This window comes from Triturus cristatus, chromosome 10, assembly GCF_964204655.1.
Source record: "Triturus cristatus chromosome 10, aTriCri1.1, whole genome shotgun sequence".
NCBI lineage: Eukaryota > Metazoa > Chordata > Amphibia > Caudata > Salamandridae > Triturus > Triturus cristatus.
The window spans coordinates 629,465,361-629,493,353 of NC_140593.1; positions in this window are offsets into that span (position 1 = coordinate 629,465,361).

Consider the following 27,993-nt stretch of genomic DNA (forward strand, 5'->3'; position numbering starts at 1 on the left):
AAATATTACCGACTCATTACCTACATATCATTTACCACTTCATAAATACCGAATCGGTAAAATTCGGTATTTATGAAGTGGTAAATGGGTCCCTACCTACATATGGCCCACAATGATCAAGGCATGCACAGCAGGGGTTGCAGCACTGCAAGCTTTTCTAACACAATACAGGCGGATTGGAAGAATGGGAACGCCACTGAAAGGGTTTGTGAGTGATAGAGTGTCTAAGTGTGCTTGCGAGTTTCTGAGACTGTGTGTGTGTTTATGTGTCTGAGTTTGTGTGACTTTGTATGTTTCTGTCTAAGAATGTAAGTGGCTGAGTGCGTAAGTCTCTATGAGAGAGAAAGTGTTTGTGAGGCAGTGAGAGAGTTAGTGGGAGTGAGTGTGTAAAAGTGTGAGAGTGTGTATGAGAATGAGTGTGAGAGGATGAGTGAGAGTGTGTGTAACATTGTGCCTGTTAGCCCAGGCAAACTGAAGATAATTATTTCTTATGTGTGGAGACCGACCATGTAATATGGGTGTGGGGTTTACACATGACAACATGCAGGCCCTTACAAACTGAACTGGAGGTAATTCTGGGCATATGAGGACACCCTTGACTGAATGCCGGTGCTAACATATTGGAAGTAATTCTTGGCATAAGAGAGGGCACCGTTAACTAAATGCTTGCCTTTGCATACTAGTGATAATTTTTGAATGACTGGGGCCCCCTTGGTTCATGGTGGGCATCAATGGCAAACTTCCGGCATATTGTATGTATTTCTTGACATATGGGGTGGCACCAGTGGCGTATGGGTAGGGGCCATTCCTGACAAAATGCTGGCCCTGGAATACTGGAAGTAATGGTCTACTTTATTGGGGAGACACCCAAGGGAAATTTCGGGCCTTGGCATAATGAAATCATGTGCTGACATCTCAAAAGAACCCATGGCAAATTTTGGAGAAAACAAATGGGGTCAGCTCCTGTGGAGGACCAGGCATTATTAGCTCACAGTGAGAGTACTGGAATATTTCATGAGTGCCTGATAAGACCCTGTGACTTTAAAATTTATGTGAAAAACTGATTGTTAAAATACACTATTCAAACCCAATTCTTGCGAAATGCCTAGGGTTGGAGAAATTCCCCTGAATCCTTCCAGAAGATGTCTGGCTCACTTGCTTCACACACTTGCTGGAATTCGAGGCAAGTGTTACTCCCTACCACTTTTAAAGATCCCCAGCTATCCCCAGTGAGCAAAAGTAACAGGGAGGGGAGATGGTAGTGCATGAGCAGAAGGGACCATGTGTGTGGGCAGGAGCCGACATTTGGCAATGAAATTAACAGCGTTGTTGAATCTTAAAATGGATAAAATAGCTTACATTTCTCAAGTAGATACACCAGCTACACTTGTGTTCGACCTGCAATTTTTCCTAATTTACGTTCAAGATTGGCTAATGTGATCCTGGTTGAGCATAGTTTGAATAATGAGCGAAGTCTTGCATAGCCTTGCAGTGGCTACATGTAGTTTTTGGAGTTATACCATTAACACTTTCATAAATAAGGGGGAAGAGAGGTTGGTCAGTCAGTTATACGTCCTCTCTAGAAATAAATCTAAATAAATCTCCAAGGCCAAGATTTGACGTTCCAATTGAAATTATACTTGTAATAAAGATTGGGCCAATGTGAAATTTGACATAAACACATTACATATGGAAACCCCACAATACAAATTTATTAGGCAACTATGTTCCATGGTAAGGTTATAAACAGACGGTAAGACTTTCTGGACATAATCATTCTTAGAGTCTAGGATGAGTCAACACGTTTCTCAGGAGTCTGGAGAGTCCTCCGATCTGTTTTTAACCTTATCAATATTTCACATTGGCCCAATCTTCACTCACTGAGCCCTCTGTTCAGATGAGATCATCTCCCAGTGGGTTAGTTAATTGATCTTCAGGCCATGCTGAACTAAGGATAAAATGATCTCTGCAAATAGCTCCGTAAAGGATGGCTGTTGGGTGTTGGAAACCCACCCGACGAGGACAGGACCCAATGATGAAGCATGCCACTTCGGTGGGAGAAGGTTCTTGTATCTTAAAAAGGTATGACCCTCAATTGCAGACTATCCCAAAACATTTTCTGTTGTAGTCCACATAAACAAACTTATAAGTATAATTTGAATCGGAACATTATACCTTGCTTCTGGTTATTCCATTATCTGCATTTAAGCAGCCACGTATGTGCAACTAGATATTCTCATATATTTGCTGCACTCTAGAGTTATAATACTTGCGTCGTGTTTGCATAATTTTTCCACTAGCTTTTGAATATTGATGGGCAATCATGTCCTTTTTTTGTTGCAAACAGACGACCAAAAAACCATCTTTGCGACAAACAATGGGTGAACTTCAGAGTTTTTAGTGAAGACAATATTTATGTGAAATACACGCATGAACTACATGTACTGTGCGGTAATAAATCTATGCGGCATTGCTCGGTCATAGCCCTGGGCCCACCAACAATTTCAGGAACCTGACACCCATGCTCTAAGAGCAATCTTACATGTCAGGACTCATGGTTGGATTGTTTGGGAACCCATGTGAGAAATCGTTGGCGATTAATCGCCAGTTGGAGGAAGAATCACTGTGCTGTGGTCACGGTTGCCGTTAACAGACATTATTATGAAAAATCTCACGCTGCTATTCATCGCTGCAACTGAGGAACATCAGTATGCTCAACCTCCTTCTTCTAAACTCTGTGGTGCCACGTCAGGTACACTAATGCTGATCCTCACACTGATCTCCACCTCCCTGCCATCAACGGGAGCCTCAAAGATGAATCTCGCACTGCATATTCTCAAGGGCGGAGGTGTCAAGGGTGTAGCAGGTGCAGCGGCACCGGGGCTTTGGACTTCAAGTCAGACCCCTTCATCCTAAATATGGGTGTTTTTATTAATCAGAATGGGAAAAGATGCCCATGTGTGTGCTAGCGTTAGCAACCAATGATATCTTTGCTATCTCAATAACCACATGCGCTTTCACAAGCCGGACAGACACCTACGATCAGCTTCGCTCTCCCTCACACATATCCCCGCAATCACAAGAGCAGAACAGGAGGTCGTTCGTTCTCATACATCGCACCGAGAACATGGAAGGGCCTCCCGCCACACATCACAGCTTCCTCCTCACTTCTTGAGTTCCGCAAGAACCTCAAGACCTGGCTTTTCGAATAACTCTGAAGGGGCACTCACCTCCACAGCTGCTCAAGCTCCTGGAGACACTCACAGGTGTATAGTGCGCTATGCAATTAGACATAACATAACATAACATAACACAACGTAACATAACATAACACTGCATATTCCTATCTTCAGTTGGCAAGGAGAAGCCATGGAGAAGATCACAAGGTTTGTGGCCCTGCAGGGGCACTGCTGGGACTCGAAAAGCTCAAACGGACCGGATGGAACACATCCCTCAATTTTAGAAAGCCTAACTGTGGCGGGCAGAAGGAAAAACAGTCCATAACGACCTGACAGGGAAACAAATCATCCCTCTGCCTTCTCCTTGTCCAAAACCCAGCCATGTTTTTAAAACACTGGGAGGAGGGAAACCCCAAGTGAAGCATCAAAGTACAATTTCTGGTAAAACACTCATAAATCAGCTCACATTTTCTGTTGATAGAAAATTCCTCGGCATCCGGCTCGTTAAAGAAAAAAAAACTACAAGGAGGAAAGAAGAGGTTCCAAAAAATGCAAAGTTGGGTGGGTTGCCATGGCAAGTAATGTCTTGTGGCAGCGGCAGCGTCCCTGATGCAATGAGAAAGCAATTTACTAAGTGCCGGATCAACAGTCCCAAACTGACGCCGGAGCGCCGGATGGTGCGCGGCCTCGCAAGTGCGTCTGCGCGCTTGGGCCCACAACTCAGGACGTCTGAGGACACAGGGCAGCAGACCCTGTCCTGAAAGCCGATCGGTAGCACACGAAGAGCCCTTCAAAGTACAAAGCGGTTCGGAAATAATTACTTTTGCGTGGATAGGATTATTGCCCCAAGGACTAACTAGGCACGACAGCATTGCCAAGAATTTTATATTTAATATGCCCCCACCAGCAGGCGGGCAACTAGAGCCAGATTTCGGGTGGGGGGGCTGAAAAAGATTTCGGGAGGGGCTAAGTCTTCCAGCCATAGGCAGAGTGGCTGTAAGAAGGGGCGAAAGGGCAACAAAAGCCTCATTAACGTGTCAATGGTCTTTTAAAGACCCGTGAAGTACTCAGGTGCGGCTGCAATTAGACAGACGCCAGCCCGCGAGGCTGTCTCAGCCGGGCTGACACACATCACGGGGGGGGGGGGGGGGGGGGGCTGAAGCCCGGTGAGCCCAATGGGTGTTGCGCGCCTGCCCGCCAGTGGTTCAACGCAAAACGACGGGGCCCTCTCGCGGTGTGTGAAGAGGGCCGCTAGGCGTCCCATATCTCTTAGGAATTCATTAGTCTTAGGGCTACATGGGGCCCCCTCAACTGTTGAGTGGCCCCTGAAGGTTTGGGTGCCTCCTGCGCCACAGGGGTTGCGGAGGCCTGCGTGATGGGACGGGGCGGCCCTGGCCCCCTTCTCTTCGCAGAGCCTTCAATCATGGCTGGCAAAGCGGTGCTCCCAAACTGTAGGATAACACTGCTTTCCTATACAAAAGAAAACAGCAGACAGTCGCAGACGTGCCAACTTCCAAACATTGGCAAAGAAGGGGCAGGGCTTTAGACAGGCGGGGCTTTGTGCTAAGCCCTGCCAGTGAGGCTCTCCCACCGTCCAAAAAATGCTCAGTCCCTCGCAGATTTTCTGCTATGGACACCAGCTGTGCAGAGGCTCGAGACCCACTCCTTTCAGAGATTTCCAACCCACCTTTTCAGTGGCACTAAGGCGGAGGAGCGTCACCCCACTGCTTAGCAGCAGTGAAAGAAAGGAAAAATAAAATGATAATAACTTGATGTTATAATCATTTTATTTCTTACTGCTGCGGCGTCTTGGCGGGGCAGGTCTGCTCTACTCACAGGGCAGGAGAGGAGTGGTGAGCTCACTCTAAGTGCGCATGACGCTTTGGCTGGCCGGCCGTCCTGTGCACGCACCAAGCATGCTCTCCAACCAGACTGCATTACAGCCTGGGTGGAGAACATGCCCAGGTCCCCATTCCCTGGCTGAGCACTGAACCACGGCGCTCGGACTAATCACAACACTGCATTGCAGGGTTCTGATTGGCTCCGGGGGATCCTAGGAGGGACTCCATTTTTTCTTTTTCTTTTCCTGCACCCCTCTCCCTCCCAGCCCCCACCAGCCCTGCCACCCCCGTCCCGTGACGGCCGCCACTGCTTTTTGATCCTTTCAAACAGGCTCCTCAGCGTTTATCCATGGGAAGCGTGTCGATATCGTGAGGTAATCACACACCACACTTCAGTGAATGTAAAAGGCCATTTATTAGAACAAGATTGCAATTAACTTAACATTTAAACAACTTTGCAGCATTTAAACATAGTTCTTTGTATCCACCTCCCTCATTCTCCCTTCACCCCCGTTTTCACCCCAGCCAATCTTGCTTCACCCTTCCTTTCATCTATAATCCCACTTCTTTTACCCAAGCATCCCTCACTGAAGCCTCCTTGCCCTGTCCAGGGCATCCCACACACCGTCCTCCTTCACCTTTGCTCCCTTCCTACCCTCCCCCGAGGGGTGGGTACGCTTGCATCTGACTTCACCCTCAGCAACTGCTGCCCCACTGCTGCCCCCTTTGCAACCAGCCCTAAGCTGGCAAAGTGAACACCCTCGCTACTGCCTCCTGACCCAAACCTTAACTCTTGCAGGGGGGTGGGTGGCCAATACTTTCACTGGTAGCTAGCCACAGCCGTGCAGGTAAGAGCGGTGGGGCCGGGTGTGGGTTGGGGATTTCAACAGACGATGAGGGAAAAATAATTATTTATTTATTTTTCCCTCATGGTTGTCTGTCGAATCTGCCCCCAAACTGGCTCCACCGCTCTTATCTGCACGGGTCGCGACTGCTGGAAGCACAAGGGATTAAGCTGGAAAGAAGGTGAACCCCCTCTCACAGCTCCTATTAATACCCATCTCTAAAGCCCCCCACCACCCACCTATCCTGTCCTTCCGTGTCATCCCCCTATCAAAGAATCCCCTGGGAAGACTAGGCTATGCCTCTGCTTCTCAGGGGACCCTCCATTATGGGACACACAGTGGTCCCATGTGTGCTTGAAGGTCTCCAACTGGTCTTCAGACTCTTGGACACAGCTCAGTTCAGAGCCATACAGAAGGCAATGGTCTTACACATAACAACACAGCCACCTGGGCAATGGATGACCGTTCACTCTTGTGGAATGAGCGAAACTGAAAAGCCCTGTGGCTCACTCGCTCCGGAACAAAACACACAAGACAAATTGCATATGCAAAGGGAAAGAAAATATGGTGGCACGTCGATCCTCCATAGGGAATATCACTAAGCACTACAACAGGTCCATAATTTCACTGGCCAAGACTTATCAAAAGTTAGTGCGAGGCCCCATGGCAAAACTTAATGTGGAGCCCCCCCTTGGGAATCTTCTTCCGTTTTGGACAAATGCAATAAGCAGCATCTGTTCTTATGTATTTAAAAAGAAATGTACTTTGAGGAAAAAGAAAAACCTGCGCTATCTGGTGGTTTTGCCACACAAAGGGCATATTTACAAGCCCCTAATGCCACCAGAGCGTCACTTTTTCTGAAGCTTTGGTGACGCTGCTCCATACCCAATATTTACAAGGTGGCGCTTCCTCCCCCCTTGTAAATATGCCTCTTTCAACAGCAGTCCGCTGCAGTAAAGGGGCATTCCACCGCAACACACATTGCTTTTTGATGCTGTTCCATATTCACAAGGAGGGGGCAGTGCGAAAAACTAAGGCCAGGTAAACTAGGTCATAGGATACTGATACGAGGAGGAATTAATCATTTATCCTCGTAATTAGTAATTTCTCCTTGTATTTTGCTCTATTTGTGCTGCATTCTGCAGTACATATAGAAGCAGCAAATCACCTTTAAAGATTGTTTATGTGCAGGAAGGTGTCCCTTTCTCCACATACACTATTGCTCCTGCAGCGCAGGCACCCTTGAAACATGGTGCAAGGGTGCCTCTGTTGGTGCTAGACAGCATTTTTAGTGCTAGGGGAGATGCAGGGGTGCGCCGTATTTTTGTAAATACCGTGCATCCCTGCGTTTTAAAAATGTTGGAGCGGAGGAGGAGCCTAGCGCGCATCCAAGATGGTCGCGTGAGCACAGGGCTCCCCGGACCCTCGCTGCTCCTCGGAATTTATCCTGACTTTATCCTGACTTGGTTGATGGAATCTGGAAGACGAATGTTGGCTGAACACTAAACTCCTTTCGGAAACCAAATCGGACCTGGCAATCCTGAGTTATGGTGGTTTGAACTTTTGAGGCCCAACCGATGGCTGTGCCCGATGCGAGGGTGATCTGTGGAGCCGGGGCGTAGTTGAACAACAACGGCAGCGGGGCTGTGCCAGTGGCCGTCCCATCACTTTCGGTTTCACTTTTGGATCTCTGAGGGGCTGGACAGTGGAATTGCTTGGTGCGACTGGGCTTTCACTTGGCCTTCGCTTGATGCCTGTGTCTTCGCCTGCTGCCAGTGTGCCCATCGACGGTGGTCCCTTCGCTCCGCCACATTGCGGCCTCTGGTGCGGCCTGCGTCTGCTTGGCCTGTGCCCCCTCGACGCTTACTCGGTGGTCCCCTTCGGCGAACGTGGTTCTCATGGGAGGCAAGGGAGACCCCGAGAGGCGTAAGACCAAGACATCCCTACGTGGGGGACCGGTCCAGACGAACAACATGGACCGCTACACTCAGGGTAAAGGATCCCCCGGGACGGCCAGTGTCCCCCCGGATGATGCCAGTGGTGGCCCGTCCGTTTCTCCGGATCTGTCCCTGCAGGACATCATGGGCGCCATTAATGGTATCAGGGAGACCATCGCTACGCAGTATGAGGCCTTGGCCCGTAAAATCGACACGGTAGCCATTGATGTTACGCTAATCCGGGCGGATCTCTCTAAGACCAACGAAAGGGTTCAATCGCTGGATGTGCGGACGTCCTCCCTTGGTACGGACGTGTCGGACCTGCAGACTACTCTCGGCGATCTCAAGTCGGCCAACGATCTGATGGCCCGGCGGCTGGAGGACTTCGACTTTGCCATTTTGTATTGTTCGGCTGGGTTCTACTTCTTTTGTGCATTTTGTTTCATTATGATCTGTGTGGGGGGCGGGCGGGGACGGGTCCCTTTCCTCCTCCGGGGTCTTTTCGTAGAATGGGGTTTGTAGGGCGACAGGCACACTGCAAGTTGGGGTGGTTTTTTGGACCGCAGGGGTGCAGGGTGGGGGGTGTTGGATTCGGGGGGGGGGGGTTGGCGGGTGGGTGTGGTTGTTTGGATTTGTGTTTTTTGTTTTCAAGGCGAGGTATTGGCTATGGTTCAGTTTCGGGTGTTGCGCTATTTGCTAGGGGACCTTTGATCTACTGGAGGGGATGTGGGGGGACGGGTTGAGATTGATGTCTTGGAACGTCAATGGATTGGGGGACCGTATCAAACGGGGTGTTGTGCTGCAATATTTGCGTCGTCTGACTCCTGATGTGGTGTTCTCACAGGAGACGCATCTGGTTGGTAATGTTTGTCATGCCATGAACAGGGGGGGATACCGACTCGTGGCCCATTCTGGTTTAACCACTGGTTCTAGAGGGGTAGGCATTCCCCTGCGATCTTCACTTCCGTTAGAGATCACCAGGGTAGTCCTAGACGATAGAGGGCGCTATGTGGCTCTGACTGGGAGGTGGGAGGGGCAGTCCCTTTCCTTGATTTCGGTCTATGTTCCCCCGGGCCTCCAGAACCACACCTTCTCAGACTTGGGTTGTATGGTGCTTGGGCTTCCTGACATTCTTCTGCTTATGGGTGGGGACTTTAATTCGGTTGTCTCGGGTGACCTGGATCGCCACCCGCCCAGGGCCCTCCCTGCCGCCCAGGCGTGGCTCGGCGGACTCCTGGAGACCTTCGGTCTGGTGGATTGTTGGAGGTTAATGCATCCGACACAGTGTCAGTACACATTTCACTCTGGGGCCCATGGGAGTCTCTCCAGATTGGATTATTTTCTTATGCCTGCGGCCCAGACTGCCCGGATTCGAGAGGTTAAACACCTGGCCCGGGGTATCTCTGATCATTCCCCACTGTGGTTGCTTTTTGACACTGGGACGCGGTCCGCTGGGCGGATCGCTCCTATTAACCCTTGGTACCTGCGAGACCCCAAGATCCGTGATAGCCTGATTAAGTCGATTGATCAATATTTTCTTGAGAATGAGGGGTCGGTGTTGTCCTCAGTGTCCCTGTGGGAAGCTTTTAAAGCAGTGCTCCGCGGGCATGCCCTGTCCCAGATAGTGGAGGCTAAGAGGGTTAGGAGGGAGGCGGTGGTGACGCTGGAGACTGAAATATCGGGGCTGGAGGCAGCCTTGGAGGAGGGTGTCACTCCGGATGGGCTGCATGCCCTCAGCCTGAAGCAGTTTGAATATAAGTCTCTTGTTACTGATGCTGCCAAGACCATGTATAGGGAGCAGCAGGGTAGGTTGTATGATGCCGGAGATAAGGCGGGTAAGCTGATTGCCTGGTTGGACAAGAAGGAGAGAGTGAATCGTGTGGTCCCGGAGCTTCGGGCTTTGGATGGAGTGTGTGTGACTGAACCTGGTGAGATTGTGGAGTGTTTTGCTGACCACCTCCGTGCTGTGTACTCCCCGGTGTCTGATAGAGATGAGGACGACTCTCGTCTTCTGCTGCGGGATATTGCCCTGCCCGGCTTATCCGTCGAGGACCGCGAGCTGATGGATGCCCCTTTGTCTGTCGACGAGATTGCTACTGCGATTCGCTCCCTTCGCTCGGGCAAGGCTATGGGCCCCAACGGCCTGCCGATTGAACTGTATAAATTACGCCCGGATAAAATCGCGCCTTTCCTCCGTCATATGTTTCAGGAGTCGCTCGAGAGGGGTTCCCTTCCCGACGACCAGCGTCTGGCTACTATAGTGGTGATTCCCAAGGATGGCAAGCCACGTGACTGCTGTGCCTCATATAGGCCTATTTCCCTACTAAATGCCGAACCCAAAATCCTTGCTAAGGTCCTCGCTAATCGCTTGCTGAGCGTTATATGTGACTTGATACATCCGGATCAATGCGGTTTCATCCCTCATCGTAGTACCGCTCTCAACTTACGGCGTCTGCACGGCGTCCTCGCTAGGGCGGAGTACTTCTCTGAACCGGCCGTATTGGTCTCCTTAGACGCCACGATGGCCTTTGACACCATTGAGTGGCCATTCCTTTGGGCCGTCTTGGCGAAGTTTGGCTTTGGGGAGGGATTTCTTAGCTGGGTGAAGCTTCTTTATGCTGGACCAATGGCTCAGGTTGTTGTCAATGGGCGGGTTTCTCGGCCTTTCGCTCTCGGGAGGGGAACTAGGCAGGGGTGCCCGTTGTCCCCGCTGCTCTTTGCTCTCGCCTTAGAACCACTCGCTGCCTGGCTCCGTTGGGAGCCCTCGATCAGGGGGCTCCGGTGGGCCTCGGGCTTCGAGGATCGGGTCTCATTGTACGCGGATGATATTCTCTTGTATCTCACCTCGCCGCGGGAGTCGCTCAATGTTCTCTTTGATGTCCTTACTTCCTTCGGGAAAAATTCGGGTCTGATAATTAATTGGTCCAAATCTTGTATGTATCCTATCTCTGGTGGCCTTCCTCTCTTGCCGCCTCGGCTTCCGCTCCAAATATCTCAGTCCGGCTTTAAATACCTGGGGGTGTACGTTTCGTTGGATCCGGCGGTCCGCTATGAGCAGAATCTCCTGTCTCCACTCCGGCGTTTGAGGGCGGATACGGCTCGGTGGTGTAAGTTGCCCTTGTCTCCACTTGGTCGCGCGGCGCTGTTTAAAATGATGTCCCTTCCCAGATTTCTTTATGCACTCCAGAACTCCTTCGATGTCATTCCGGCGGCCTACTTTAGGGAAGTGGAGAGTTTGCAGAGGAGACTGGTTTGGGACGGGCGAGCGCGTATCGCTTTGGCAAAGCTGGCTCTCCCCTGGTATGACGGGGGCATCGCGCTTCCTGATATTAGACGGTACTATTGGGCCTCCCAGCTGTCTGCCATTAACCATGCTACGTACGCTCCTGGTTTGAACCCGGCATATGAGATGGATAAATTCCTGCTTCCTGGCGGTAACTATAACAGAGCGCTTTACTCTCGATCCGCTGGTAGGACCCTTACGGGCCCTACTAGGATTGCGGTACGTGTGTGGAAGGCGGCGAACGTAGCGATGGGCTGGAGTGAGCGTTTAACGTGTGCCACTCCTTTATTCGCCTCAGAACGCTTGGGAAGCCTCTGGACAACGAAAGGCTTCGAGCGCTGGGACACGATCGGCATCAGCAGAGTGGGGGACCTATGGGTTAAAGGTGCGGTTAAATCCTTCGCGGCGCTCCAGAGCGAGCACGAGCTTAGTGAAAGAGAGTTCTTCCGTTATGCACAGGTTCGGCACGCCCTGCTCTCGGTCTTTGGGGAGGGGACCACGGTCCCTGCTTCTTCGCCTCTCGAGGACCGCATACTCGATGGTCACGTCACCGACAGTACTATCTCCTTGATTTACAAAAAACTGATAAATAATCGGGCTGACCTCTTGGTGCGTCTTCGGGAGGCATGGACGGGAGATGGGGTGGAGTTGGACGACGAGGACTGGCAGACTGCACTGTCATCCCCTAAGGAGGTGGCCATCCCGGCCCGTCTCCGTCTGGTCCAGCTTAAGATTCTCCATCGTGTTTATGTGACGGGCCCCCGCTTGGTCTCGATGGGGTTCTCTGACGACGGACTCTGTAAGCGTGGCTGCGGGCTCAGTGCCACCTTTCTCCACATACTATGGGAATGCCGCGAGGTGGCGGAATATTGGCGCCAGGTGCATGATGTTATGAGACGAGTCACCGGGGTCGCTCTGCTGCCGGAGGTGCGTCGCTGTGTTCTGAATGTATGGGAGCCCAATGACTATAATGCGGCTCAGGCTCGGTGGGCGGCCTTGGGGAACATGATCGCAAAGAGAGATATAGCGCAGCTCTGGGGTTCCCAACGGCCTCCCACCGTGTCCGTATGGAAGGAGAACATGGACTGGTGCATGTTCAGGGAGCAAACTGTGTATGTGGCTCGTGGTAAACCGGGGGCATGGGGTAGAATTTGGGGGCAGTGGAACATGTATCGCGGGTCTATCTGTGCTCCCCCCCTGGTGGATACATCTGGGGTTGCCTTGTCCCCCTGATCCTTGAGGGTTCCTTGCTTATCTCGTACTTCGGAGTACAGATTTGGTTCTCCCGTGGCCCCCCCCTCCCTCTCAGGCCTCCTTTTATTGACCGCCCTCGGGTGGTCGGGTGTGGACTCCCCTGGCTGTGGTTCGACGCCCATTTCAAGTCGTTTCGCCTTGCTTTTCGTTTTTCTTTATTTTTGTTGTTATTTATATTAAAAGTGTGTATCCTGACTTCCCTTATGTGCAGTCTGATCTACTGTAATATAGCGGAGCCCCTGTGGGCCAGTCATTGTTTTTTGATCTGCTTGACCACTTTAACTACTAGCGGCCGGCCCTGGCGGTTGTAGGCCCGTGCTTGTAACCTTTTCTCTGCACAATAAAACTTTTTTCAAAAAAAAAAAATGTTGGAGCGCGCCTTTACCAATTTTGGAGTAACAGAGCGCTGCAGCATTTTCTTGTACATATCCTCCAAGGTGTCTTATTAATAATGAAGATGTGTGGTGTGCTTGCAATTAGAAATGTATCAATAAATGTGGTTGAAGGAGTCGGGGGCCATAGAAAGCACAGCACTTGGGGCATAATGTCCACTCCAGCTACCCCCTTGTGGCGGTTCTGCACAAATGCAACATGAAGAGAATTGCCGCACTGATTCCAGTAAGTGAGACAGAGCAAATGTGTGTGGAAAGGCACCCAGGACTACGAGGACATCAACATGGCACAAATGCAACATACCAATGATATGGCATAGCAAAAGTTAAACCCTATTCAAAGCAATGTCATGAAATAAGTGCACAAAGCATGGCACAGTACGTGTCAACTGCACAATCATCAAGTGATCAGGCATCACAAATCATAATTGCTATGCTAGTTATTGCAGGGCAGCTTATAGACACAGGGGCATCAATTACTGTGGGAGATGTTGTGAATTGATGGAAATTTATATTTTTAACAATGTGCAGGGTAGTAATCTACACTTGAATTCATATGCGTACACTGACATGAGGTTATTGCGCTTTGAAATGATTTTGATATTGTAGGAAGCTGGCTCTGTATATACTATACCAGAGTGAGGTATAGTGTGCACAGAGTCCAGTGGAACCCCAAAGGGAGGCAGAGGTAAAAGTAGAGAGCACCTTACTCTCTATTTGTGGTAGGGTGGGCAAGCAGTAAGGCTTAATCAGAGGATAGTGTTAAGCATTTGTTGTACACACTCAATCAGCAAATGACTGTCACACACTCAAAGACTGAACTCAGACCAATGTTGTTTGTATAAAAATATTCTTTTAGTTATTTTATTTCCTAGAACCAAGCAAGCCTGGCACGGGTAAGTGATTTATACTTTTCAATAAGTACAGTTTGAAGTGTACTAATAATACAGTTTGAATAGAATTTGTATAGATACTTTGGTTTGATTACAGTAGAACTACTAGTAATGCAATGCTTTGAAATATTGTACATATACTTTGTATTGGCTTTTCAATGGAATGTCAAGTGGATTACTTTACAGATTACTTTTCTTACACAGTGTAGTATACGCGGATACTACACTGGGACATTTCCTGTAAACAGGTAAGTAAAAGCACTTGTTATCCTATTGGAGAAAATAGTGTTATCGTTTAGCAGGTAAGTACCTTGTTGTGGGAGTTGGGTTTCTGGGGTTACACTCAGGGATCCCCCAGGGTCAAGGATGCCCTCTTGTTACACCCTCAGCGGCACTAGGGCAGCTGGGTGCAAAGTGCTCAGGCCCAATGTTATCCAATAGGGGGCCTCCGGTTGGTGGCTGCTTACGAGCAGGCCACAAAATTGTGAGAGCAAAGCTCCTGGACTTAAGCTCGGGGCAAATAGGGGTTCAAGATAGCAGCAAAAGTGCACCCTCAGCGGCACTAGGGTGGCCAGGTGCAGGATGCTGATATGTCGTCGGGTGCCCTGTTACTTTCAATGGGGAGTCTCTGGTTTGCAAACACACTGCAGGCTCGGGGACGAAGGTCTTCTGGGTGCGACCACCACTTGGAGAGGTAAGTTGGAATGCTGGGGGTTGGTTAGGCACCGTCGGTTGGGCCACCCAAGGCAGTGGAGCGTTGGGTGCAGGGGTGTCTTTTAGGGTCGGATCTTCTTACCAGCTCCGGGTTCCAGTTTGAGGCTGCAGGCATCTGCTGGAGGCTTGAGGCAGATCAGGGGTCACTGGATCTCGGGTCAGGAACGCCGGGGAGACCTCTTTGTGGTGTTGGGCCACTCTAACTCGAGTCGTGGGCGTCGGGTGCAGAGTGGTGTAGACTTGTGGACTTTGCCGGAGACGGTGGGTGAACAAATCTGGTATTCACGGGAAACAAAGTCTTTTCTTTTGAAGGCAGTGCAGGTCCTCGGAGTTCTTGAGGTTGCTGGCTGTAGGACACACTGGAGTTTTGCTAATTGAACTAATGAAACACGTTTCCCTTTTGTTAGGCTACCAATGGAAATTTCACTGTGTCCGACATCCCGAGGCAGCAGGTCTCGTGGAACGCCATAATCAAACTCTGAAAATTAGATTGTCCAAAATATGTAGAGAAAAAGGTGTCGATTGGATAGTAGCCTTACCAGTTGCGCTCTTTTACATGAGAATGGTAGCACATTCTCGAACAGGGCTATCCCCATACGAGGTGATCTTCGGTAGACCACCAAATATGTGGGGGACGCCTATACCTCGCAAAATCACTGATGTTGACTGTAATATGCTGACAGATTACCTGGCTTCCTTGATGTCTGCACTACAATCTTGTCGTTCACAGGTAGCCGCAGCTTTTCCCGACAATACTGAGGTGAAGCCCCATGACGTGGTTCCTGGCGACCTGGTTTTGGTCAGGAATTTTGACCGAAAGACCCAACTGGAGCCTAGATGGACATCGCCAAAATTGGTTCTACTAACTACAAGGACAGCCGTGAAGATTGAAGGACGCAAAGGGTGGTTGCACTCGAGTCATATCAAGAAATTTTATGGACTACCATCTAGTGTGAACGCTCAGCCCTGCATTCCCTCACAGACAGACTCAAAGCTCCCCTTGGCTGAATTAACAAACTCTGAACTTTACAAACTAAAATTAAGGTCTAGTAAGTCAGACAATTTGATTGTTTAAGCCCTCTCCAAGGTGAATCGGTTGAATTTGTCCCTGACATGTATCCTCTAGACCGGAATAGAGAAAGAAATCAACAGATGCAGCTTAAGAAGCATGCGTATTGTAAATCACTTCGTAGTCACTGCACAGTAACATTATTAATTTTGTTTTTTCTAAGTCTTCTGATCATCATTGTCAGCATACTATTGCACATGTATTACCCTATTCTTAAGCGTGTTTACAATGTAACTGCAGAACATTCTTTTAGCGAATTACCTCCGCATGAGTTGTCTTATAGATTTGCGCTGCGCAACAACACATTCATTAGTATGTTACATCATTCCCATCAGACCAGCAATGCCACAAATTGTTGGTTATGTGGCCGACTCCCTCCCTATCAGAACTATAAGGGAGTTTTGCCCCTCTTTCCATATCCGTTCACACACAATGGCTCCTGTGGAGCATGGTTTAGTTTGATTAATTCCCTAGATTCAAATTCCGCAGTTTATCAAGACAACTGGGTATGGGGAAACCTGAACCTAGTTTTGCTTAAAGTCTGCTACCCTAACAAGGAGGGACTTCCCAAAAGAACAGGAACTGATCTAGAAAATGAAGTATATGGATTAGGTAATTTTACACTCAACCTCATGATCCTGAACGTTGAATCCGAAGCTACACCAATCTTGCCCGCCATGTCAGTATTCCCAGTAAAAGGGGAATTATGTGTAAGAAAGAATGGTTCCATACACATGGGCCATAGTAAATGCACCACTGTAATAAAATTCAGTGATCAAGGCAAGTCTACATTTAGAGCTTCTCGTCATTCCTACTTCATATGTGGCCAGACTGCATATATACGTCTACCTCTAGATTGGGATGGTACCTGTTACATAGCATTCCTTCTGCCACCTGTTTTCCTAGCTCCTCCTGATTATCATAGAAATACCCATTTAGTACACAATAGACAGCAGAGAGATCTCCCAATTGTCGATTACACTGAAACAGCATGGGAAAAATACACAGATTTCAATAAAGGTTTCTTTCCCTATATAGGTACAGTCACTAATAGTAAGCTGATACGTAGATTAACCAGAACCCTTGAAGCAGTAGTGAACGAAACTATTTCCGCCTTAGGCAATTTAACAGAAGAGCAGTCTGCTATGCGGATTGTTGTGCTTCAAAATCGTCTTGTCCTTGACGTCATCCTGGCCGATAGGGGCGGAGCTTGTAGGGTCATCGGATCAAGTTGCTGCAGTTTCATACCAGAAAATTCGCCGTCAGTATATAAAGCCATAACTCGCCTTCATAAGATTGTAAGCCAGATACACCAGAGTCCAGGCACCTGGACTTGGTCCGGTTGGTTCTGGGGCGTGTTGTCAGCCTGGGGATGGAGAATACTATCCTTCCTAGGTATTGGCTTTCTCATACTATTCAGTTGCTGCTTATGTCTACAATGTGGGCCAGCGATTTGTGGTTTGTGTGCCACATCGTGTATCCCACATCCAAGTTTTCGTTCAAGATCCCGGAAGAAGAAAGAAGAACAAATGATGCTATATGAGCAGATCGATGGATTGATGAAGATCGATATCTCCTGAGGGTCCGTAGGGGACAAGGAGGGAATGAGGAAATATGAATTTTGTGATCAGTTATGTCCCCTATCGTAGACCCCAACGGCTCCATGTGTATGCTATAAGTACATGTATGTTCCCTCCAGTTCCAGTTTTGAAGACGCAAATATATGTGCGTCCACCGTCAACATGTCCTCTTTCAGATCCGCCATGGATGGGTCAGATATTCCATTCCTAAGTATGAAAGGCCACCGACTTTATGTGGTTCACTTTCCACATTTTACAGATTCAGGCGAGTAGGCCCTGAATTCTGTCATCAAGCCTTTTCCTGCCTTCTGCCTCTGAAAGCTCCAGTTTGAGCCTGCATCTGTATCCTTGAACTTTGTCCTACTCCCTGCGCGGCTAACGGTGCCTGATCCAGCCTGTTGCCTGCCAAAAACTGTATTTCACCTTCAAGATTATCTACTTCGCTCCTCATCCGATGCATTCCTGTCTAGTAGTTTAGGTAAACATTCCTCCAGCTACCGTGCAAAGGGCCAGGCCTCGCTGTCCCCATACAAGTAATTCATAGCCCCCGTTACCATGGAATATTCCTACCCCCTCGCATCTCATGTAGACACTTAGACGCTTGTACACGCACTAACAGCCAGTATAGAATAGATTCTATCCTAGAGACCTTTCCTTTTGGATAACACAGTTCTTTAAACATAGGATATTAGATATGATTTGGGATTAGGTTGACATGACCCCCAGACTTCTGTCTCCACATGTAGAGCTAAATGTCAAGTCCCCTTCACCCTCTAGTTGCACGTCAATCACACGTCATGCGGCTGCGCGCGCATCTCTGCCAAATATTTCTGCTGACATTGCAGGATTCTCTTATGGATCCACCCACTTGTGACATCATGTATGATGACGTTTATTAAATTACGCCCATATATCCGCCTCTATTAGTTACGTATGCACCTTTTATCTGTACTATCAGCTGTTACGCCTCTTGCATCTGTTTCACTGTAATGCATTTTCTATAAAACTGCTTATCTGTCAATAATGTATGCCCTTCCTTCCTGAACTTTCGTGGTGATGGAATAGAAAGCCTGCAATTCGAATTGTATTCCTTTGTATAGGAATAAAAGCCTTTTAAAACCTCTAATACCACGGATTCTGCCTCTTATATTTACTGAGTTATTCTTAATAGACTTTACCGCATAAAAAATAGTACCGGTAATGAAATATTTACCACAGGGTGTGGACTCCCCTGGCTGTGGTTCGACGCCCATTTCAAGTCGTTTCGCCTTGCTTTTCGTTTTTCTTTATTTTTGTTGTTATTTATATTAAAAGTGTGTATCCTGACTTCCCTTATGTGCAGTCTGATCTACTGTAATATAGCGGAGCCCCTGTGGGCCAGTCATTGTTTTTTGATCTGCTTGACCACTTTAACTACTAGCGGCCGGCCCTGGCGGTTGTAGGCCCGTGCTTGTAACCTTTTCTCTGCACAATAAAACTTTTTTCAAAAAAAAAAATGTTGGAGCGCGCCTTTACCAATTTTGGAGTAACAGAGCGCTGCAGCATTTTCTTGTACATATCCTCCAAGGTGTCTTATTAATAATGAAGATGTGTGGTGTGCTTGCAATTAGAAATGTATCAATAAATGTGGTTGAAGGAGTCGGGGGCCATAGAAAGCACAGCACTTGGGGCATAATGTCCACTCCAGCTACCCCCTTGTGGCGGTTCTGCACAAATGCAACATGAAGAGAATTGCCGCACTGATTCCAGTAAGTGAGACAGAGCAAATGTGTGTGGAAAGGCACCCAGGACTACGAGGACATCAACATGGCACAAATGCAACATACCAATGATATGGCATAGCAAAAGTTAAACCCTATTCAAAGCAATGTCATGAAATAAGTGCACAAAGCATGGCACAGTACGTGTCAACTGCACAATCATCAAGTGATCAGGCATCACAAATCATAATTGCTATGCTAGTTATTGCAGGGCAGCTTATAGACACAGGGGCATCAATTACTGTGGGAGATGTTGTGAATTGATGGAAATTTATATTTTTAACAATGTGCAGGGTAGTAATCTACACTTGAATTCATATGCGTACACTGACATGAGGTTATTGCGCTTTGAAATGATTTTGATATTGTAGGAAGCTGGCTCTGTATATACTATACCAGAGTGAGGTATAGTGTGCACAGAGTCCAGTGGAACCCCAAAGGGAGGCAGAGGTAAAAGTAGAGAGCACCTTACTCTCTATTTGTGGTAGGGTGGGCAAGCAGTAAGGCTTAATCAGAGGATAGTGTTAAGCATTTGTTGTACACACTCAATCAGCAAATGACTGTCACACACTCAAAGACTGAACTCAGACCAATGTTGTTTGTATAAAAATATTCTTTTAGTTATTTTATTTCCTAGAACCAAGCAAGCCTGGCACGGGTAAGTGATTTATACTTTTCAATAAGTACAGTTTGAAGTGTACTAATAATACAGTTTGAATAGAATTTGTATAGATACTTTGGTTTGATTACAGTAGAACTACTAGTAATGCAATGCTTTGAAATATTGTACATATACTTTGTATTGGCTTTTCAATGGAATGTCAAGTAGATTACTTTACAGATTACTTTTCTTACACAGTGTAGTATACGCGGATACTACACTGGGACATTTCCTGTAAACAGGTAAGTAAAAGCACTTGTTATCCTATTGGAGAAAATAGTGTTATCGTTTAGCAGGTAAGTACCTTGTTGTGGGAGTTGGGTTTCTGGGGTTACACTCAGGGATCCCCCAGGGTCAAGGATGCCCTCTTGTTACACCCTCAGCGGCACTAGGGCAGCTGGGTGCAAAGTGCTCAGGCCCAATGTTATCCAATAGGGGGCCTCCGGTTGGTGGCTGCTTACGAGCAGGCCACAAAATTGTGGGAGCAAAGCTCCTGGACTTAAGCTCGGGGCAAATAGGGGTTCAAGATAGCAGCAAAAGTGCACCCTCAGCGGCACTAGGGTGGCCAGGTGCAGGATGCTGATTTGTCGTCGGGTGCCCTGTTACTTTCAATGGGGAGTCTCTGGTTTGCAAACACACTGCAGGCTCGGGGACGAAGGTCTTCTGGGTGCGACCACCACGTGGAGAGGTAAGTTGGAATGCTGGGGGTTGGTTAGGCACCGTCGGTTGGGCCACCCAAGGCAGTGGAGCGTTGGGTGCAGGGGTGTCTTTTAGGGTCGGATCTTCTTACCAGCTCCGGGTTCCAGTTTGAGGCTGCAGGCATCTGCTGGAGGCTTGAGGCAGATCAGGGGTCACTGGATCTCGGGTCAGGAACGCCGGGGAGACCTCTTTGTGGTGTTGGGCCACTCTAACTCGAGTCGTGGGCGTCGGGTGCAGAGTGGTGTAGACTTGTGGACTTTGCCGGAGACGGTGTGTGAACAAATCTGGTATTCACGGGAAACAAAGTCTTTTCTTTTGAAGGCAGTGCAGGTCCTCGGAGTTCTTGAGGTTGCTGGCTGTAGGACACACTGGAGTTTTGCTTCTGCAGGTTCGAGGTGGGGACAGGCCGGTAGGGCTGGGACCAAGTCAGTGGACTTCCTCCTCTTCTTAGCTTTGGCACGACTGTTCGGTACATTTTCTTCTTTTCTTCTTGTGGTTTCCTGTCTGAGTTCCTGGTTCAGGGCTTCCCTCTAAATACTGTATTTGGGGGGGGGGTTTAGGGGTCTTGAGGTCAGTAGCCAATGGGATACTGACCTTAGGGTGACTACACCCTTGGTGTGATCACCCCACGCGGGGGAGTGAGCACAATCCCTAATCCTGATTGGGGAGTGTCTGCCATCTGCAAGATGGCAGGCACTGAAGAGTGGGCTTCACCTCGCCTCCCCCACCTGAGGCGTGAGGTTGGCAGAGGTGGGCACACCTTCTGGGTTGGCTAATGTTTCCTGACTGTCTTCCTGCCAAAAAGGAGGGGAGATAGGAAGGGGGCCTGCTTCTGATAGCAGGAGAGGCTGGGGTCGCATTACAAAGGTTGGAAGGCCTTTGAAGCTCCCCTGCAACAGATGGCTCTACCTGGCCTGAGGGAGGTGTGAACATCTCACCCAGGAAAGGCTTTGTTTCTGGGCTCAGGGAGCAGAGGCTCCCATCTTAGGGATCCAGAAACATGTTTTGTGGTGGCAGGCTGGTGTGTACCAGTCAGGGAACCCACCAGAGGCTGGTCATTTTCAGGGGGCATCTTTAAGATGCCCTGTGAGTGCATTTTTCCTTAAATCCCACACTGGTATCAGTGTGGTTTTAATGTGCTGAGAAGTTTGATACCAAACTTCCCAGTTTTCAGTAAAGCTATTATGGTGCTGTGGAGTTCGTAATGACAAACTCCCAGCACCATATACTCTTAATGGCATTACTGCACTTACAATGTTTAATAATTGGCTTAGAGGACACTGTAGGGATGCAGGGTTCATACACCTGTACCCTCACCTTCGGCATAGTGCACCCACCTAGAAGGGTGGCAGACGTATGCCAGGGCAGTGGGTTGTAGGCGTGGCACAGAGGGATGTGTGCCATGTTGACTCTTCACTTTGCTATGCACCAAAACAGGCAGCCTGCAATGGAACTGTGTGTAAAGGTACAGGGCCTCTAAGGGTGGCACAATAGGTGCTACAGCCCATAGAGGCCTTCCCTGTCCACAGTGCCCTTGGTACCCATGGTACCTTTTACAAAGGACTGACATGTGGCCAGAGAGGTCCAATTGGGGGTACAAGGTACATGTTTTGGAAAGAACACAGACCCTGGGAACCTGATTAGCAGAGACCTAGGGCACATCAAGTCAAAGTGCATCAGTAGTCTTGCAAAAAGTGGGGGGGGGGTTACTGCAACAGAAACCCAGCTTCCTATACCATATGACCTATTAAAGTGCATTTCTTGGCCTATACAAATATGCCACAGTTAAGCTTTGATGCCATTTTGTTCAAAATGGATGCCACATTCACTATTTATTATTTCTGTTGCACATGGTCAAGCAAGATATGTTTGTTTATTTCCAAATTAAATTGTTCTTGAAGAAGACTGTCTAGCATCCGCTTACTAATGTTACATTTTTTCAAGGTTCTTCCTCTTGCATGCGGTATTGCATTTATTCACAATAGTTCACTGTTGTTTTGTAACTAGTTTGTTCTGACATCTCTGGATGACATTAGCTCAAAGTAGGCTGAATCAATATTCATGCAGTGGGATAGTGCTTTGGTGGTGAGGCAGTATGATGCTCTTTAAACCAATGTTTAGATTTGTTGAAATTATATTTCGTTTGCCCACACAATAATGAATCTGCATATTCTATGCTTTCCTATGAGGACATTTCTTATATAAACCCTCAAATATGGGGGTGAGCCAAATGACTTTCCAATGCTACTACGGGCGCTGTATGGTTTCATACTTATTTTGCGGCTCATTTGGGACTTAGTCCATGTTTGATTTTGCCTTTTATTCTGTAGTGTCCTATTACTGAAAGCCTTCATGGCAGTGATATATGCATCTTCACTTTATAATTTCTGCAATTTATGTTTTAAGTTGTTGTAATAAATCTTTATATATTTTCTAATTCTACCCTGCAACTCACTTGTTGAGTCAGTCCTTTCTTTTTTAACTGCATTTTATGTGCTGATTTGTATCTTATCTTGAGATACATTGCCTAATGAAATTGAGATTTTAAGATTGTAGGGGTACACCACACCCACATTACCTACTACCCAACACTTTTTGAAACCATACATGTATGCCCTTGCACAAGGAACTGAGACAAGGCAAAAGTGTTGTGAGACCATGTTTATGGTCTTCAGGCTATATGTATGGGGAATGGGCCCACACCAATAGATGACTTTGGGGGCAAGAGTGTGGAGGGAGTTTGCAGGTATGTAAGGTGCTTCCTTGTGTACATGATAGATATGGATCCGTTGTATCTGGGGCATTGTGTCTACCTCTTCACTTAGCAAACACAACCAGATGATGGACGGAGTGCTGACCCCAGTCAAGAGATCTGGGTTGAATGAAATGATGGATTTAGGCCCAGATTACTGCACTGGGGGTGAATGTCCGACATTGTTCAGCATTCCGTCCATCAGTTGTTCTTTTACATTTGTCACCCTGAGTGGAACGGGTATGCCCAGACGTGGGTGGGTCCTGTGCTCACCATGCCACTGGAGTAAAACTAGCCTGGCTGATGAGGGATGATACCCCAAAACCGGTCCCAGGATGCTTGTTTCTGTTCCCGTGATGACCTGGCCTGGCAATACAGGCTGGACTGCACCCATGGGGAGCAGAGTCAAGACGGGTTTGCATATGGCTAGTTCCAATCTATTTCGGCGTACTGAGCAAAAAATGTATTGATTAAACCCAGATCTGTGACTGGCGATGAATGTTTGATTTGTTCAGCATTCCGTCCAACATCTGTTCTTTTCACCCCTTCACTTAGCCTCTGATAGGCATGCTTATTTTAGTGAGGCCCTTGTGTTCACTGTTAACTATAGCTGCCTTCTAGATTCCCCTGTACTTTTTACCCCATTAATTGAATTTTGTACCAATAATGGGTGCCAAGGGGGAAGCAACTTACACTCATAACATCTTCATCTCATGTTACTTGTAAAGTAGAAACAGTGATTTCAAACCTTAGTGGGTGTGGCAGCATGGAGATCTGGAGAGAAGACCTTCTGGAGAAAGGAAATAATTGCACCAGTGCATCACAAAGAAAATGCCAATGGACAGAATGGCAGACCAGGCAATGAGGAGTCAATGTACACACACACACGGACATATATAAATTAAAATATATATTACCTAGTGGCAGTCGCCACTTGGTAGTTATAGTTAGGTCTGCTTTTCCATAGAAAGAGCGTTTTTGGTTTACCAATAACTTTGTCCCATTTGACATATCTTCACAAAACTTTCCCAAAAAAGTACATCCACATGAACTCATTCCTGGAAAGTTTTGGGTGATCCGTCAACCGGGGGACGAGCAAAAAAGGGGTCCCAAAATCCAAAAGCCCCATGCATTTCCAATAGACTTTTTTAAGACTGGCTACAGCAAAAACTGCTGAACATAACTATACCAAATTTGGCAGGAAGCTAGATCTTGGTCTGTAGATTCTACTTTGTGTGTTTTAGTGTAAATCCATTCAGTAGTTTTTGAAAAATGAAAGTTGAAAAATATTTGTATATCTGGAAAGTTGCGCTCGCAACCATCTCACCAGACTCTCGCGGGAGTGGTACTTTAAAAATAGAGAGTTCAAATTGACCCAAACCGCCCAAGGAGCTTTTTTTCCCTTTGGTCGTCTTGCTCCCATGTGAGTTAGATTCCCCAGGGAGCAAGTGCTATGATTGCCTGCCAGCAAGAGGAGAAAAATGTTGCTAGCAGCCATTACAGGACTTAATCCGCTGTCCTGAAATTGAAATGCAAATAGTATAAGAGGGCAGGATAGGGATACCCTGAGTCCCCAGGCCCAACAGCAGCACCTAGACAGACCCCCAAATGAGGCCAAAAAAGGCAAAAAATGCCCCAATCCTGTGAGACTTTATCGAAATCAAAATAAATCAACATGGTGGCCAGGCCGCATGCAATAATTATAAGTACCGGGGAGCCCATTTCACGGGCTGTATTCATGAAGGGGAGGGGGCTGTGTGTCCCCCTCCCTGAGCCTCCAGAGGCCCTGGGGAGCCCACCTCCAGGGCCGAAATTTGATTATGGTGGGAAATGCAGCCTCCCTCCCCGATCCTCCAGAGGCCCCGGGGAGCACGAACCCTGGGGTCGAAATTTGTCTATATAGGAAGGGGTGTCATGCACCCTCCCAGGGCAGCCCAGTGGAGCCCGCCCCCCAAGGCTGAAAATACTTTATATGGGTAGGGGGGCCCTCGGACCAAAATTTAAGAAAATGGGGAGGGACTCATGCAACCCCCCTCCCGGAGCCTCAAAGGGCCTGGGGAGCCCCCCTCTTGGGCCGAAACATAACAAAATTGGGCAATGGGCCCCGTGCTTCCCCTTCCCAAGCCATTGAAGGCCCTTAGGAGCACAGCCCCGGGCTCATTATTTTATGAGAGGAGGGCTTCGCTGCCCCCCTCCCTGAGCTAATAATGGCCCCTGAGACCCCATCCCCCATGGCCCGATCAGAAGGCCATGTGCAGGGGGGGGTTGGCTGCCTTTACGGGGGTTAGCCACAGGGCAGGCCAGACCTTGTGACCAACCCCGCTATGTGGGGGCTGTGTGGTTCGATTTACATATCGTAATTAAATACATTTAAACGTTTAAAAAGCTAGAAATTCACTGACAAAACAGAGATTAACGTAACGCTATAGTTAGAAGTGATAAAAAAGATCTGGTTTGGGGTTTTTTTAAACATAGAAATTCACTGAAAAAAACAACTGTTAAAGGAATGTTATAGTTGGGTGAATTTATCAGTGACAACATTAATTTCTGAAATAAAAAAACAAAGGAATTCACTAGTTATAGTTAGCAGAGCTAACTATAACCTGTGCCCCGCCATGCACTGCTTATGACCTCAGATATGGCATTACTCATTGAGAAATGAAGTTGATGCGAGTAGAAAAGTGGGTACTGTTAACAGTGTTTGCACTATGGAGAGAGTTTACTCTGTACCACACTGTTTGCGGACAGTGAAACTCTCATGAGAAATACACCACAGGGTATTAAACAAGTATTTAGCAGTTGTGTACACTCTATACAACATGTGTCAAAAAAGACATTTTTTACATAAAATAACCAAGGTCTGAACATGCTGAAGATCATACTTCCTGCAGCCTTCATACTGTGGTGAAAACTTTACAGATAGCCCATCTTTTTAAGCTAATCAAGCACGTGTATATGGATTAATACCTAGTGCACAGTCTTCTATGTTATGTAGAAATTGTCATTGTGTGACAATTCTGTCTAACAACTCTAGCTGCTTACAATACTTATTACGAAGTAAGTAGAATCTTTGCCCTGTTGCATATTTTTTCTGCAGAGCCAAAAAACTTGTGTGGAACATGCTGAACACAAGTTTTCAACTGTCACCTGCGCACAGGGTTAAATTGTTGAACACAGGCTCTACAAAAGTATGTAGAGAAGTGCTATGCTAGTTACCAGCCACTATGTAAACTGTAAAACATACTAAACACACTGATTGTATGATGTCATCAGTGATGTCACCAGTTATGTCATCAATGATATCATTTGAGATGTCATCATGGATGTCATAAATAATGTCATAGAACCTGTCATGAGTGATGTAATATGTGAGGTCATAAGAAGTGCATGGTGAGGGAGCAAGTTATAGTTAGCTCTGCTAACTATAGCTGCTGAATATCTGTGTTGTTTTAGTTTAACCATTTAAAAACATCAGCTGCCTGCCCCAGTTAAAGAGGTACTGTGGCATCCAGTGAGTAAAGCTCCACTGAAAGGTTCTGGCACCTTAGGCTGCCAAACAGACACAGTGATCACATAGCTTAGAGAAGATGCAGGCTACTGAATACGCAGTATTCACAGACCAACTTATGGAAATCATTACAACTAATTCGACCTCTCGTTCCAATGACATATTCCATGGCAACTTCAATCTCCATTGGGAAACCCCCTTAGACAAGCAGGTCAACGCCCTCAAAATCTTCCTAGCAGACCATTCCCTGATCCAAGCCATCTCAAAGCCCACTCACTCCAAAGGTGCTACACTTGACTGGATCATCTCTAAAGAAAAAATGATTGAATCTATCTCGATCACCCCTTGTAATTGGTCAGACCATCACATTATTACCTTCCAAATTCCCTCCACTAGAAAGAAAATGTACTCGCAGAAATTCAAGCCTAAACACTGGATAAGAGACACGAAAAAACTCAACTGGAACAACCTAGCTTCCCACTGTGAGAAAGTTCTCACTCCTCCCAATAACATGTCAGACGTCAATGACGTCACTGCTCACTACAATTCCACGATGACCAAAGTCTTTGACCAAGTAGCCCCACCAAAACTCAAAAGAATACCGGACAAAGACAAAAACTCATGGTTCAACGGAGCCCTGAATGACGTAAACTAAGATTAACTAAACGAAAAGCGAGACAACATCCCTCCCCCCTCCAACTCAAACTACTTAGGAAATCTAGACACTCCTATAACAAAAGTATTCTACAATCAAAAAAAGACTTCTTCAGATCAGAACTAGACAATGCCAAAAATAGACCGAAGAAACTCTTTTAAATGCTAAAATAACAATCTAACAAATTGGCCAAAACAGCACTCTTGGCTTCGAAATCACAGCATAGTAGTGAAGAATTTTCCTCATGGTTCACAGCAAAATCCAACTCCCTCCAACTCAAGCTAAGGACGGCAGCAATTAACTCAGCCACCCTAAAAAACACACAAGCTGAAAATCCTAAACAACTTGATCTACCTTTGCCCAAAAATAACTCTCACTGGTCTACCTTCAAACTTTACGATCTCAGCGACATCACCAAAACCTTAGCAACTATCAAACCCAATAACCACTTCAATGACCCTGTCCCCTCAAACTCCCTACCCCGCATCTACCATATCATCTCCCCTTTCTGGACCAAAATCATCAATGCCTCGCTAGCTAGGGTCACATCCCCGATTGCCTCAAAACTGGTCAAGTCACCCCTATCCTAAAAAAACTGACAGCAAACACATCCGACCCTAATATCTTCCGACCTATAACCAACATTCCCATGCTAGCCAAGGTCCTTGAAAAATGTGTTCAGCAACAACTGAACCAACATATCACGGATGTCAAACTACTGAACGACTGCCAATCAGGTTTCAGAGCCGGCCAGAGCACAGAAACAACGATTCTGCATATAGTAGACGACGCCCTCATCGCTTTTGACCGTAATGAAATCTGCTTACTAGTCCTGCTTGACTTCTCATCAGCCTTCGACACGGTCAATCACAACAAAATTCGAAGAAGACTGGAAAACAGGATGGGTTTATCTGGCACAGTCCTTCAATGGTTCAAATCCTTTCTGGAAAACAGAATGCAGTCGTCATGGT